General features: G+C 37.5%; 1 long non-coding RNA gene across 1 annotated transcript in view; it reads left to right on the forward strand.

The window, feature by feature from the left end:
• The window catches only part of LOC105716295 (uncharacterized), a 217,380-nt gene that overhangs the window by 164,673 nt on the left and 39,845 nt on the right, over positions 1-12,862 (forward strand). The window contains exon 2 of the long non-coding RNA XR_001107244.2: positions 3,475-3,615. This is a non-coding gene — a long non-coding RNA (uncharacterized LOC105716295). The remainder of the gene's footprint in view (positions 1-3,474; positions 3,616-12,862) is intronic.

A 12,862-nucleotide genomic window follows, 5' to 3' on the forward strand; every position in this document is an offset into this window, starting at 1 on the left:
TTCTGACAGAAGGCAGCTGCTGAAGCTCAAGATATCATATCCATGTTGCAGACCAAATGAAAAAGAAAAGACAGCAGAATGAAAAACTATAGACCTTTCAGTCAATTAAACTTCCTAGAAGCAGCTTTCCCAATGGGAAGGAAATAAAAGGATTTCACACACACACACACACACACACACACACACACACACACACACCCCTAGAGTGCTCTGAATCATTACCTGGGGCACCAGAAGAGTGAACAACTTTTCCCCCCTGGCTTTCTAAGTTCTAGATTTTTATGAATCATAGAATCGTAGATCAGTGCTTAAGATAGAGATAAACAACTACCTGATGTATAACTTACTGCCAGCTCTGCCAGTCAGGGGAGAAAGTCTGCAGTATCCAAAAGCTCACTAGAACAGGCCTGTGTCAACCCTGTTAGATGCATTTTATCCTTTTCCCTCCTGATATTTTTTTGTGTGTATGGTACAAACCCCTCCCAAACTTCTCCCTACACCATCCACACATAAGGATAGAAATAGAGTGAAAAACTCTGTTACCAAAGTAAACCTAATTGGAGTCTGTAGCCACCCCCACATTTGATTACTGTCCATGACATTTGTATGTGGTTTATCTGACTAGAATGTCATCACTGTACACTGGGGGTATGGAATGTAGCTGGAATGATGGAGAATGGATTATGAGATTGCTGCTTTTACCAAGAACCATAATCTAGTTGGCCAAATCCCTTCCTTGCTTTTGTCTGTTCCAACACTTGCACTTAAAATAATTCAAAGCATTCCTTGGTTGTTTTCTCCCCTTAAGTCTCTTGCAAGGTCTTGTTGATTTTACCTATACTAACTAAACTTGATGCTGCACTCCTTCCATACAATGAAAAGCTCCTTATATATTTCCTTCTTGATTTCTCCCTCTGGTATACATTTCTACCTACGATATACCTATGTAAATGCATAGAGTAGAGAAATATCTGGAAAACATGTGCATCCAACTCTTTTTTTTTTTGACCAGCCTGGAGTGCAGTGGTACGATCTCGGCTCACCACGACCTCCACCTCCTGGGTTCAAGTGATTCTCCTGCCTCAACCTCCCGAATAGCTGGGATTACAGGCATGTGCCACCACGCCTGGCTAATTTTGTATTTTTAGTAGAGATGGGGTTTCTGCATGTTGGTCAGGCTGGTCTCAAACTCTTGACCTCAGGTCAACCGCCCACCTTGGCCTCCCAAAGTGCTGGGATTATAGGCATGAGCCACCGCACCCAGCTGAACTCTTAATAGTGGTTACCCCTACTAAAGAAAAGAATAAGATAGGGAAATGGAGCAGTGATAAAGGACTTTCACTTTCTAGATTATATCCTTCTGAATTTCCTTATTCTGGTGAAAATATTTTGTGTTATATTTTTACAAGAAAGAAAATAAAAAAAAATTTACATTCTTAATTGCCAGTTGTTAATTTCCTTTTCCTTTTTTGTGTCATTACTTTTGGGTAACTGTATAATTACCTTGAAGTCAGACAAAGAAAGAAAGAGGGAGAGGGAAGAGAGAACAAGAACTCCAATTTTATTTTAGTTACATATTTAAAGCTAATATCTGGGATTTGGGATTAGAGATTCCCAATCATCTACTTCTCTCATTAAATCACTGTAGAGTGAGTCAAAGAAACAAACAAAAAACACTTTTGTGGGGGATCTGTCAGAATGACAGGAGCAATTATAGGGAAAGAAGCAGGGCTTCTGCAACGTCAGAAGGCCTGCATACCTTCAGGGGAGAAGAAGCTGAAGGCAGCTGTTCGCTCACCCTAAGGCAGAGGGCAAGAAGCAGGTGCAGGGAAATGCAGGGGAGTTTATCTAAATAGGCTTGTTTTCTTAAGTGTTCCAGAAACTGACCTTTGATCATCCGTGCATCCACTTGTAGGACTGCGTCCTGCAAGGGGAAATGACAATACTAGTTACCCACAGATTGTGTTGGCTCCAGGCTTTTGGCATTATGTCTGTAATGAATAAAAAACAAGCAGCTCCAGCTTACCGAGACTGTTCACTCTGTGGGCAGTCCCCTAGCCGCTCATTCACTGGATACTAATACTCCTTGTATCAGTCACTCAGCCAGGGTCACTTTCCTTATGCCTGACAATGTAACCAGTTTATGAAGCAAGCAAAAGAAAATGAAGCTAATATAAGCTGTGATGGTTCCTGGAATACCATCTCAAAACCAGAAACTGTAGAAATTACTCTGACGTGAGAATCCAACCTTTGAGGGAAATATACTTGTTGTGACTAGACATCTCATTATACAAGTGTATTGAGCTTTCTCATTTAAATTCACATAACCTTGGGTGTATCACTTTCATAATGAGTTGCCGACTAAAAATTAGTTTGCAAGCCAGGCTGCATTGCCATACATTTCTTCATTAGACTCCTGAATAGGGTGATAGGCTGGTGTCCATTTGCTCTGGTTGCAAATCTTTGCTCTGCCTTTCACATGAGAGACAACCCCCCAGATAATTAGCCTGATGAGTTCGGGGCTGGTTCCGTTCCCGTATGCAGGCTGAGGAGGCTTAATGATAGTGTCACCATCTGGAGATTCTTAATAATTTTATCTGTGAATTTGTAAGTGAAAACCAATGGAACAATAGAGAACACACCAGAGGCATGAGCCTCAGCTCACCTATGGCAATGCTTCCTGCTGCCTTTCCAGGAAGGGGTGTGAGCCACCTACTCCCCCATACCCTGGTGCCCAAAAGTAAATGAAAAATTTTGCTGAACAAACTTCCTTTAACCAAGGTCACAAGAATTTTCTCAATCCAAAATGAAAGGAGGGAAAGACAACTCGCCAAAGAAACAAAAACAAAATAATTATTAGACCGAGACTATAAAATAAGTAGGCCTAAAATAATTAAAAATATAAAATGAAATATAACATAAAAAGACAAGGATATTATAAAAAATAACGTATTTGTAAAGTAAAATCTTTTAAGAAATGAAAAATACAGCCACTCTCACAGAGTAGGTTAGAGAGCAGACTAGACAAGCTGAAGAGAAAAATAGTGAATTGGAAGACATACCTGAAAAGCTAAATAAAACAATATAGCAAGATAAAAAAGATGGAAAGTATGAAAGATAAATTCAGAAGCTTGGAGGATAAAGTAAAAAGGAACAACTTAAATCTAAGAGACAGTCTATCAAAAAAGAATAAATAGAATGTGAACATAAAAGTGTTTAAAGGGACATTAGTTGAGAATTCCCAGAATTATAGGAGCCACAAAGTATCAGAATCAATAACTAAGAGATCTGAGTATAATAAGTAAAACCAAATTCATACCTACAAAAAAATGACAATTAGGCATACAATTCACTTCTCAGCAGCCACAACAGATGCCCAAAGACTATAGAACAAGATCCTCAGAAAGATGACAGAAAATAATTATCAACCTTGAATTGTACAACCAGATTCCAAATTATTTGATGTAATTGCAGTTATCAAAAAGGATAAGAGGAGAGAGAAAGAAGGAAAGAAGTGAGAAGAAGGAAGAAAAAAGAGGAATAAATGGGAAGACAAGAGGAAGAGGAGAGAAGGAAAGGGCAGCCCTACCTTTTCTGTTGGACAACCTTGAAGAGGTAAGTCTGAAAGTTGTCAGTGGCCATTCCTCAAATGTATTAGACAAGTCCTATTTGCATTCAAGTCTTTAGTCTCTTTATTCTTGAAGCCAGTCCCACTTCTGCCCTCCCTATAGTTTAGTCAAAGGTCTCAGTTAATTCCTAAACAAGTTCAAGTGGGTTTTCTGACCCTTGCAACTAAAAGAGATTTGACATACTTTATAGACCTTTATGGACTAGGAATTATTCACACCGGAATAGCAAGGATACTTGCTAGATACCATGGCTATCAAATACTGCTATCACATGTCAGAATTTGACCTGAAGAAGGTGATATCCTTTGAAATTTGTTTACAGCAGATTTTAAATCTTAGGATGGTTTTCTTTTACTCTTCTGCACATTGACATGTAAGCTATTTCAAGAATTTATGGATTTATCAACCTTTTGGAGGCAGAAAACATCAGAAACCAAAACCTCATAATTTATTCAGAACAAAAACAACTGAATTATTTGTCTAAGGGCGATGGATATTTGTCTTAAATACTGACATTAAGAGTAATGGAATTAAAAGGAAAGTAGCTTCCATCCGGTACAGACTGACAAATACTGTCTTGCTAATCCAATGGAGATAAATAGTATACTGTGATGAAGAAAACAAAGTCTAAAATGTAAATATTTGAGATGTTTTTCTGCAAATTCAGAACAAACATTTTCTGAAAGGTAACATGAGGTCAGATAAAGTTTTATTCAGTGAGAGAAAAGCCTTATGGTAGGCTACCAAATTTGTCAGGTTTCCAAATCCATGCTATTATCTATGCTGACATTTTGCTCACAGACCCTTCAGGTCCCATATGGCTTGGATGAGAGTCTTTGCTTTACTGTACACCTTGTTAAGCAGTGTTTGAGCTATTCCCACTTTGGGACTCCACAAAGCCTCAGGTTCTCATCTCATCCAAGTTCCTACTGGGTAAGTTTAATAAAGTAGCATTTGCCATTCCTCTAAGAAAGCAAAGGGCTGCAGCTCTCCAATGCTCAGCACGAGGCTGCGATGCTTGCACCACCTCCACTAACTTTCAGTCCTTTTCACTGAAGTGTGCGTGGTTCTCCTCTATTACCTCCAATTTGAGAATATTTCTATTATTTGAGAAGAAAAATCATTTTATCTCTTTATCTACCATAGCTCATCTATCATAGCTTCAGGCACTATAAACTTTTCTTCCAAACAAATGGAACTGTTAACTTATAAATCTTATAAAAGTACAAGGAAAGTCCAGGTTTCCTTCCTGGAATTTTCAAAACCCTCTATTGCAAATAACTGCAAATCAGGACATCTTTTTATTCAGTCTGTCAATGTCTATCCACAATGCCCAGGTTGGCTAGCATTACAAATGCTTCAGTCAGTGTTTGTTTAAAGCTCTTGATATATCCAATCTCACATGTCTGTTTACTCACTAACATTACTTAGCAAGTCCTTTTTATTGATCAACTAAAGAAAATTCCACTATCTATCTTTTATGGATACAGAATTTACAGAATTTTTATAATATTCCTGCTCAAGAGCAAGCATGTTTCACCTAAGTCATTCATAGTACAGATGGAGTGTATGCATGCATGCGTGTGTGTGTGTGTGTGTGTGTGTGTGTGTGGAGTGCAGATTTATATTTGATATTTACCTTAAGATGGATACTAGCCAAGGTTTCATGCTCAAAGAAAATAAAATCACATTCTTCTCTGTTCCACACTACTCACTACACACAATTTGCATCAATTGTCAAAGGATTTCAAGCTGAAGATTCATTATACTGTATTGTACCTGAGAGTTCCAGAGATAAGATGTATTTTTATCTTAACAGCAACCTTCCATATTATGAAAACCGACTCCAGGAGGAGAGCCAGCCCTAGACCTTGAGAGGAAGTTTGTAGAAATATTGACATGGTGAATAATGATTCCAGCTTGACTTCTACTTCATATTCAGGATAGATTAAAATGACATTGTAAATCAGGCAGCAAGTACATATTAAGCGATTACAGGAACGTGCATGAGAATCTCTTCTTGGTTATCAAAACTTTGATGGGGTGGAGCATTAACTAATAAAAACAGTATACACATTGCCAGAACACCCAGGAAAGCACTTACGTCTCCAGAAGACACAAAAATGGTCCTGCAATTTTATTCTAAAGAACCCTAGAATTCTCTGGACGACTACCTAGTCCAAAATGCTTAGCAAACTGCAGAAAAGGTCTTTCTTTAAACTTCTCAGTTTTAACTCCAGCTTGGGAGGCCAAAGGCCACATGGTACACCATCTTCCACCCTTCAAAGATTCTGGGTTCCAAAATGAGTGCTTAACAGAACTTGTCATGGGCACAAGAGTGAAGTAAGCAGTGATGATATTTGATGTTGATCCTTATTTTATTCACCAGCAACTTCCTAAGAGGCAAGATTGTCCTACCTCTTACCTGCTTTGCATTCCATACCTTTTCCTTAAAGAACTTACTAAATCTCACTATTAACAAAACTAACAATCTATACTAATGTGTCCATTTTGATTGTGAACATCCATGGAAAGTAAGATTTTTGGTGTCATTTCTGTAAGTATAAAATAATGAAAAAAGAGAGACACAAATTTACAGTCAGAGAAACCTGAGTTCAGATTCATTTTCTACACTCTGTATTTGAATGATCTTAGGCAAGATATTTAATTTATCTGAGCCTTTTACCCTCTTTTACTATAAAATAAAGAATAACATCATTCTATCTAATTTCAGACAATTTTTTAAACTTTTTATTTTTAGATCATTGGAAATTTGAATGAAGATGTAACATACAATACAGAGGAATTCCATGTAGCCTTTATTCAGTTTTCCCCCAATGGCATTATCTTGAAAAATTATAGAATAGTGTCACAACCAGGAAATTGTCATTGATATAATTGACCAAACTTATTCAGATTTCAGCCATTTTTATTCATCTGTGTGTTTTTACGTGTATTTAATTTTATTCAATTTTATCCCATATGTAGATCTATGTGACTACTACCACCATCAAAACACAGAACAGGTCCATTATAAGGATTCCCTCATTCTACTTTTTTAGCCACCACTACCTACCTCTCATCCCATCTCCACCAACCACAAACCTGTTCTCCATCTCTGAAAGTTTGCCACTTCAAGAATGCAGTATAAATGAATCCTTGCAATATATCATCTTTTGGTATTGACTTTTTTCACATAGCATAATTCTTTGAGATCTATACAACTTCCTGTATCAATAGTTGCTTTTTATTACAACAGAGATTGAGAACTGCTGCCATAGTACATCTATGGTATAGATGTACATATCCCATAGATGGTACAGATGTACATATACTGTAGATGTACTACAGCAGCAGTCCCCAACGTTTTTGGCACCAGGTACCAGTTTCATGGAAGACAGTATTTCTATGGACAAGGTAGGGGGTATGGTTTGGGGATGAAAATATTCCACCTCAGATCTTCAGGCATTAGATTTTCATAAGGAGCACGAAACCTTGATCTTTGCATGTGCAGTTCACAATAGGGTTTGCACTCCTCTGAGAATCTAATGCCGCTGCTGATCTGATAGGAGGCGGAGCTCAAGTGGTAATGCTTGCTTGCCCCCCCTTTACTTCCTGTTGTGTGACCCAGTTCCTAACAGACCACTGACCTGTACCGGTCCACAGCCCAGGGGTTGGGAACCCCTGTACTACAGCTTATTTAATCATTTGCTCACTGAAAGACATTTGAGAAGCTGTTTCCAGTGTTTGGCTATTATGAATAAAGCTGCTATCAACATTCACATACAGGTTTTTGTGTGAATATTAGTTTTTATTTTTCTGAGATAAATATCTAAAACAGTAATTGCTGCATCATATGTTAAGCATGTTTAGTTTTTAAAGAAACTGCCATATTCTTTTCCAGAGTGGCTGTTCATTTTCCATTCCCACTAAAAATGTTTGAGGGCTCATGTTTCTCCACATATTCCCCAGAATTTGGTATTATGACTATGTTTTTATTTTAGCTGTTCTGATAATTGTATAATATTTCTTTGTGGTTTTAATGTGTATTTTCCTAACGAGAATAATATTGAACAGCTTTACATGTGCTCATTTGTATATCCTCTTGTGAAATTTCTCTTCATGTCTTCTGCCCATTTCTAACTGGATTCTTTGGATGTCTTACTGTAAAGTATTGAGAGTCCTTTATATATTCTAGATATTAGTCCTTTGATGAATATGTGGTTTGAATTATTTTTGCCTAGTCTGTAGCCTGTAGCTTTTCTTTTATCTTCACAAGGCTTTTGCAGAGCAAAAGTTTTGAATTTTGAGGAGGCCTAATCTAGCAATTTTCCTTTTTTGGATTTTGCTTTGGATGTCAAGGCTAAAAAAAACTTCCCTAGGCTGGGAACAGTGGTTCATGCCTGTAATCCCTGTAATTCTAGCATTTTGGGAGGTTAAGGCAGGCAGATCACTTGAGGTCAGCAGTTCGAAACCAGCCTGGTCAACATGGTGAAACCCTGTCTCTACGAAAAATACAAAAATTCAGCCAGGCGTGGTGTGCAGATGTAATCTCAGCTACCCGGGTAACTGAGGCAGGAGAATCCCTTGAACTTGGGAGGCGTAGGTTGTAGTGAGCCAAGATTGCGCACTGTACTCCAGCCTAGGCAACAGAGCGAGACCCTGTCTCAAAAAAACAAACAAACAAACAAAACTTTTCCCCTAGCCCTAGATCCTTAAGGTTTTCTTCCATATTATAAGAGTATATTTTTAAACAAAAAAGAGCTGCCCAGGTGTGAGTCATCAATCTTCTCAGCAGCTTCTTTTTGTCAGTGTTGTTCTATCCTTTTTAGATGCTGAGGCAAAACTTAGTTTTTTAAACTAGTTCCACTCTGGTCTTGGGGCTTGGAAAAGCCAGAAGAAAACAGCATGTGTTCTAAAGACTAGAACTATGAAGGTAATGTGCTAATATTTTAAGTAGATCTATCAAATGTTTTTTGAGTGCCTGCTATGTATAAGTTAGCCAATTTCTAGAACTTAGGGAAACGAAGATAAATAAGGTCAGGTCCCTGCTCTATAGGAGCTCAGCATCAAACCAAGAAACTGTTGCCAGAACAGCACAGAAACTTACCTATATGGCACTTTTATTGAGCACTGAATACTAGGACATTATAGCTGAGAATATGAAGATTAACCCTACTGAAAGCCTACCAGGAGAAGCTTCTTTTCAGTGTAAGAGATAGAGCTGTAAATAATATCCAGAATTTAGAGTTGGAACAATCTCAGTTCTGACACTTACTAGTTGTGTGGAGGTTGTTTAATATCTGTGAGCCTAAGAGTTATCCCTTATACAATGGAGATGCTAATACATTATTTACAGTTTTGTAATGAGAATTCAGCTAGCATATATACAGATAGTCTTTCCTCTAAATAAAGTCAACGTGATTTGGTGATTGATGGGATGGATGTGGGGTGGTGGAAAGAATGCAGTGCAGGGTGGTTCCCAGGTTTCTGGTCTCTGACAGCACAACTGATTTGCTATTGTCCCTGTACATTGTCTGGGGGTTTATCCTAGGCTTTAGTTCTAGTGGAGCCAACAACAGCCAGCATACATACAGACTAGAGGAACAACTCTAGTGGTCTTGTTCAGGAGCATAGACAGATGTGGTCAGGAGTAAAGGGGGAGAAATCAGAAGAAGGCTTAGAAGATGAAGACAGTGGTGTCTGTGTGGTCTTCAGGGAAGATGCTCAACAGATAGTTGAAAAAAGAAAATCTGAACTTAAGGTAAAAGTGTAGCCTGGAAATAGTCATTACCAAATAGTCATCCATCTTGGTGACATCAACTACAGTATTCTAGAATACCCTCTATCTGCATAAGAAGGCAACTGAATATTTCAGAATTTTTGCAGTCCTTGGGACCTGATCACCCGAGGCTTCAGTTTTGACTTTTAAAAAAACTTTCTAATTCAGCCAAAATTTATCTTTGCCCTATTACAAGTCTTCTTTAGAAATGTAAAGGTCACATCTAAATATATTGTATTAATTTACTGTATTCCATTTAAAAATTTAAATGTACTGTACTCCATTTTAAAAATTTCCACTTACGGATCATGCTTTTCTGGACTTTATTCACTACATTGCAACCTGTTAGATGTCACTCTTTAGTTTGCAAAACCTTTCCTACACATCTAGTCATATGATTCTTACAAAAGCTCTTCTAAGTGAGGAAACTCAGGCTCAAATTGCTCAGATGACGACTAAACTGATCCAGCTAGCAAATGGAAGATCTCGGACTCAAGCTCACTTCTCCTGACTCCTAAGCCAGCACTTTTACCAACTGGTGGCTGGGTGAAGCCCAGGCCCATCCTGCCACACTACCTTGGCCTCCCAGAATCAAACTTGGTGCACTCTGATGACTTCAATATTCTGAAAGGCTGGTGGAAACTCTACCTAAGTGGGAAAGTGGTAGGGAAAATGGAAACTCCCTAAAACCCAGTCGAACATTAAGTATTAGGGTGAGATAAGCTATCAGCTCATGCTCCCAAAAAAGACAGCATGGCACTAAGAAACTCTTTTATTACTTCATGATTTATTTGTGCATTTTGATCAATATTTTGTCTCACATATATGAAAAAAGCAATGCCTAAAACAGATTTGTTAACTGCCAAGAATATTTATTTTCATTCATTTGTCTCTCTTTTCACTAAAGTTCAATTAATCAAAAAATGTGGTATCCATAATCAGTCTGAAATTATTAAAGACCTCAGAGATAGGCGGCTGTGATCTCTGAACTGAAAAGCCCCCGCTTGTTCTCCAGGAAGAGCAACAACAAAAAAAGATGAGTCAATTGACACTGTATACAGCTTCCATTGTTTTTATAAAGAACAATTCATTATTATCTCTTGTCTCAGGTAGCTGTCATCTGCTTGGGGATTTGATGAATAGAGTATATGAAAGTGTAGGCATCAGTAAATTAACCAGTGATTCAGACCTATTGGAAGGTCCCATCTTATTCTTCATGCCTAATTGAAAATCTGAAGTGTTAACAGTGTAGGATACCCAAAACAGCCTTGCAGCCCTGAATACAAGTTACATTTTAATCAGTAACTTAATACTAAATTTATTATTTGATAATAAATATATTCAAAACTCAAAACCCTAGGTGTTTTTTTTAGGTGTTTTCTTACAAGCCATATTATTTTATAAATATGGCAGTTTAAACATGATTTTAAGAGGTCTCTGATTAATGATTGGTCCCAATTATAAACTAATTTAATTAGATCCTTTAGATATTTTAACCTGCAGTTATAAATTTAAAACATATTTGATTACCTTATACATGGTACTTCCATTTGCATTCTATGGCCATGCCTAGAGCAAGGAAATCTGGGAAATACAGTTTCTACATAGGTGGCTATGTATCCAATTAAAACATGCAAGATTCTATTTTTAGAAGGAAAAGAGAGAATTAGCAGTCTCTGCCACATCCATGTTCTTCTGCGGAGTTAGTCCAGTAGCTTACCCTTCCCAGCCTTATTGTTTCCCAGCAGCCCCTTAGAGTGCAGTGCTTCTTTTGTAATTACTGTGGCAGCTTTGAGCACATAAATGTTCCACTTATGCTCAGAGTACGGCCCTGGCCTCAGCATAAAAGTTCTCTAGGTGATTGCATCTTTCTGTTTGAATTGTTATGTACAAATTAGAACTCAGATGAAAATACTGCTACAGTTCTACCAGGTATACCAATTCAGCGTAAGAGAATATGTCCATAGAAATTATCTCCAGTGCTGTCTCTATGTAAGATCTTAAATGCGGAGGATTTTCAAACTTGTCCTTTGGTGATTCTCTGTACTCATAACCTTCGTTTTGGGGAGCTAAGAAAATGAAAGTTAGAAAATCAACATAAGGTCAAAATTCAGCATTTAAAAAGCTAAACAAAACTTTTCATTAAAGCATTTCTGATGAAGGCTCTTTCTACTTGGTTTGGAAGAAAAGTTTACGCAGACAATGGTTGAGTTTGGTTTTATAGCTACATATATATTTAATGACTCAAATTTGAACCAAAATAATCAGCTTATTTTCTTAAAGGTCTTTGCTATTTTCTAAAAGATTACATTTTCAAACTACTGTTTTGCTTGGGAGGATTTCTTCCCAATCACCTTTGCTTGACATTTGATAAAGTTATTTCTTTTTAATAGCTGAATAAGTCTTTAGTATTTCCTGTATCAATAACTTGAGCTCAAATGTAGAAAGGAAAAGCAAGGATGATTGGGAAAGGAAAGAATAACGTAAGGGAAAAGAATAATAGAATAACCAAAGTTCCTATCCTTTATCACAAATAAGTCTTTTTTTCCTAATACACATTATTCATACTACTTTCCACTATCCCTAAAAAATCCTGAATCTACCCACCATGTGAAAACTCATCATATTTCAAACAAAAACCTCCTGTTGACATTGCATAAATATTTTTATTTTACATTATTTGCAGAGATTTTGCTACCATTATAGATTTTTTAACGTTGTAACAATTAAAATTTTCAACTTTCTCTATTTAAAAAATTACTTATTTCTACATCAAGCTAGAGATAGAGAGAGAGTGATTACTTTTTATTCCTTATTTGCTTCCTTTCTGACTGGTTGAGCATGAGCATTTGGATCTGTTTCCTGAGTCCCTTTCCTTGCTTTCAGGAGCTATTTAGTTCATTTGTGTAGTACCCCAGAAGGAGGAGAGTTAGTCAGTGCAAGGGAAGAGATGGATTCAGCTATAACCACAGGTGTGCCTCAGGGAGTCTAGAAATTGCTCGTGGCATTGTCTGTAGGAACCTACTGCAGTTTTCTGAAGACAGGCTCCGAAAGTTTTTATTCGATTCTCAGAGCTATCTATAATCCAAAATAGGTTGAAAACTGTGGCCTCTCTTCCTTCAGTAAGTTCTCAAGGGCATAGCTGCACCTTTAAGAAAGCTGTCATATTCCGGGTCTTCTTCCTCCACCTGTGGGAGGTATGGTGAAGTCTAGGAGAAACATGATAGGAGTGTTTGCTAGAAAGGGCTAGCATGGCCAAAGTAGTAAGAGTCAACCCAACCAGAACCACTTACCCATCTCATCCAGCCTGGGCTAACTTCATTTCTCCACTCAGCACCTCAGGTTCCCCTTTTGTAAAGTATGTATTTTGTGCAGGAAAACACTACCTAGTCCTTATTTCATCAAGATGTGTATTTTAGGTGGCAATTTACATATAAGAGTAGTATACTTG

Source organism: Aotus nancymaae, unplaced genomic scaffold (assembly GCF_030222135.1).
Source record: "Aotus nancymaae isolate 86718 unplaced genomic scaffold, 86718_ANA_hifiasm-v0.15.2.pri h1tg000025l, whole genome shotgun sequence".
Lineage (NCBI taxonomy): Eukaryota > Metazoa > Chordata > Mammalia > Primates > Aotidae > Aotus > Aotus nancymaae.